The sequence below is a fragment of the Sinocyclocheilus grahami genome, unplaced genomic scaffold (assembly GCF_001515645.1).
Source record: "Sinocyclocheilus grahami isolate Dianchi unplaced genomic scaffold, SAMN03320097.WGS_v1.1 scaffold136.1, whole genome shotgun sequence".
NCBI lineage: Eukaryota > Metazoa > Chordata > Actinopteri > Cypriniformes > Cyprinidae > Sinocyclocheilus > Sinocyclocheilus grahami.
In genome coordinates this window covers 2,581,327-2,584,799 of record NW_015505315.1, presented here as the reverse complement: position 1 = coordinate 2,584,799, position 3,473 = coordinate 2,581,327, and the positions used below count along the sequence as shown (strand labels likewise).

General features: G+C 36.6%; 1 long non-coding RNA gene across 1 annotated transcript in view; it reads left to right on the top strand.

The window, feature by feature from the left end:
* Positions 1-184: 184 nt before the first annotated feature.
* Positions 185-3,473, top strand: part of LOC107591062 (uncharacterized) — a 4,334-nt gene continuing 1,045 nt past the window's right edge. The window contains exons 1-2 of the long non-coding RNA XR_001609851.1: positions 185-271; positions 2,330-2,513. This is a non-coding gene — a long non-coding RNA (uncharacterized lncRNA). The remainder of the gene's footprint in view (positions 272-2,329; positions 2,514-3,473) is intronic.

Sequence of the window (3,473 nt, the reverse complement as noted above, 5' to 3'; positions counted from 1 at the left end):
TCATGAGTTGTTGGTTATTTGGAAGAGATGCACAACATAACCGAATATATTTAAGAGCCCTCATCTTTACTGACTAGTTCTCAACAGTATACAAACGCATGACATTTAAATGATTATTCAGAGCATCGAGATAATAACTTTTAAACATAAAGCAAATGTATTAAAGTATCAACGGCTGTCTCACTTCTGACGCTGTCGACGGAGGATCTTCTTCAAGAATTGAGAGAAGCTGGAATACATGTCACTGAAGACGAAGCACAGAAATTCAGAGGTAATTAAGTACTGAAGTACTGTGAAAATCCGTTGGTTCCCTTTGTAGTCATGTTCACTTGGCATTGCGTCTGTAGCTAGGCCTTGACGCGTGATAAAGCTTCCTGGTCATGACGTCACCCGCCGCGCACGTCTCGCCCATCGTTCGACTGATTACACATATGATTCAGAGCTTGGTATCGCTGAAGGCGTTCCCCTAGCGTTTTCCGAAGCAGCTCGAGTTCACGAAGGGGAACCCATCGCGTTTTGTGTGAATCGGCTTTTATTTTCACTAAAGCTGGGTCTCAATGTGGAACCACAGATTTATAAATTCAGTTTCCCATTATTTTCTTACTGTTAACGTTACCCGTGTTCACACCGGAAGCAAGCGAACGCCTCTCTTGTTTTATTTTAACGCCTCTCCTAGTCAGTTTGAAATTATATAATTTACGAATATCATCCGTGTTGATTTATATCAGTTTTATTTGGTACATATAAAAACCGTTCTAAATATAAGTCCAGGAGTGTCCTAATCATTTAGTCCTGTCAGTCATCACGAGCGAACTACCGGTACTTGAGCAGCAATCAACTGAGGCCATTTAGCTCGGACATCGAGGCGTGCGTCGGCTTTGAGCCCTTCCACGGACAGCAAGTCAAGTTAAATTATTTATCAAAACTGGTAAAAACTCGTGAAATAAGTTTCTAGTATTTGAGCTGCTAATTTAAATAATATTGCTTCTAATCATACACTCTCAGAAAAAAAGTAAATTTCTCTGTTAGTGTACATATTAGCTTTGCTTCAAAGTTCAAGTACGCATTTTCGCAGCCAGCCGTCTTTAAATTCGTGTCGTCCAATGGGATTATAGCCCGCGCGGTGCATTTAATGCGCGCTAAATTGATATTGTGCACGAGCACGACGGTTATTCCATATCAACGATGTCTCACTTCTGACGCTGTTGATGGAGGATCCTCTTCAAAAATTGAGAGAAGCTGGAATACATGTCACTGAAGACGAAGCACAGAAATTCTGAGGTAATTTTAGTTTTAAGTACTGTGAAAATCCGTTGGTTCCCTTTGTAGTCATGTTCACTTGGCATTGCGTCTGTAGCTAGGCCTAACTTACCTGACGCGTGAGGGAAACGCGAAAACACTGACAAAACCAACGCATTGTTATTCAATTGTAAGCTTATTGTTATTATAACAATTGTTTTTATTATTTAGCCAGAAATTAAAATGTTACTTTTCGTAGAGTAACTTATACTCTACCGCGAGACAGTGCTTGAGACGCTGGTGAGACGGCCATAGAAACAGTTCAAACCCATCGCGTTTTGTGTGACTCGGCTTTTATTTTCACTAAAGCTGGGTCTCAATGTGGAACCACAGATTTATAAATTCAGTTTCCCATTATTTTCTTACTGTTAACGTTACCCGTGTTCACACCGGACGCAAGCGAATGCCTCTCTTGTTTTATTTTAACGCCTCTCCTAGTCAGTTTGAAATTATATAATTTACGAATATCATCCGTGTTGATTTATATCAGTTTTATTTGGTACATATAAAATAAAAATGTTCTAAATAAGTCCAGGAGTGTCCTAATCATTTAGTCCTGTCAGTCATCACGAGCGAACTACCGGTACTTAAGCAGCAATCAACTGAGGCGATTTAGCTCGGACATCGAGGCGTGCGTCGGCTTTGAGCCCTTCCAAGAACAGCAAGTCAAGTTAAATTTGTTTACCATTATTTATCAAAACTGGTAAAAACTCGTGAAATAAGTTTCTAGTATTTGAGCTGCTAATTTAAATAATATTGCTTCTAATCATACACTCTCAGAAAAAAAGTAAATTTCTCTGTTAGTGTACATATTAGTACCTTTTAGCTTTTGTACCTTAAGGTACTGCACCAGTGACAGTTGTGTACCTTTTTCTGAGTGTGTATACATAGAGTTATTGTGTACTTTTCTAAATAGAAGTAATTTTTTTTATACTGATTAATGCCCATTAAAAAAATACATTGACTTTATTGTTTAAATAATTGTTAAAACCTTGAGCTCACACTGATCATTCTTTTTTTTTTTTTTCAGAAAATGAGGTGGATGGGGAAACAGTAGAGTGTGGTCTCACGGAGAACATGATCTCACATTTATTTCAAGGCTCCTTTAAAAAATAGGCCAAGTTTAACAAATTTGTACACGAGATGGAGGTGGTAACAATAACACTATAAACAGTGCCAGCAGAATCCTATCAACAAACTTTGACTACAGAAATGTAAGTATAACATTAAGTATTGTGTATTATATTTGTCCTATGTTTAGTGGTTGACCGATATTGATTTTTTTTTATGCCTGATGCCGATTTCTTAGAAAGCAGGGTGGCCCAGCAGCACACACAAAAGAAACTCGGTTTATATGATTTTTTTTATTTACTCGGTTTTTATATTTATAATATATGATGCAGTTAAGTAGGCCTGGAACGATGAATAAAATAAATATTCAAATGTATAAAAAATATTAACAAAATTACAAATTTGAACCAGGGAAGTTTCTGAAATTTGGTTGATTTGACATGGAATTACTCATTTGCATAATAAAAATGTTTTAATGAGTTCATTGTGCAGCCTTAAATTGAATATCTCTCTTTGTGATTATAAAAATGTAAGGTAAGGAAATGGTGAATGACATCATGTGTTTTTTGAGGTTTAACATTTATTATTATTATTATTATTATTATTATGGATTTAATAAGTTGATCCAGTCGGTGGTGCGGGTCATTGGTGAGTCATTGGTGAGGATGCATCCTCTGTTGAGGGTCATGTGAATGTCCTGCATATCCAGTACAGCAAAGTGCGACCAGACACCTTGGTGGTCAAAGACCGATTGCAGTGAACGTTTGCGTGGCAAAGAAGGGAGATAAGAGATGGAATGACTGTGGAGGATATACTCAAATACCCTTTCTTAAAAACACTCTCAGAGGTCAGTGATATCACAGATTTTAAATCAGTTCTCAGCTTAAAATAAATGTTGAATATCGATATAAAGTATGTATACAGTATGCTAAAATGATCATTCACAGTTATAACTTTTGTAAAAACATTGTAATTTTCTAAACCTTCAGGTGAACAAATAATTGTGCATTCAAGCTTAGAAATATTTGTACAGTGATATTACTAAAAGGGAAATGGCAACGAGAGCGGCAACAAAGAATATTAAAATGTCTGATTTGATTTTT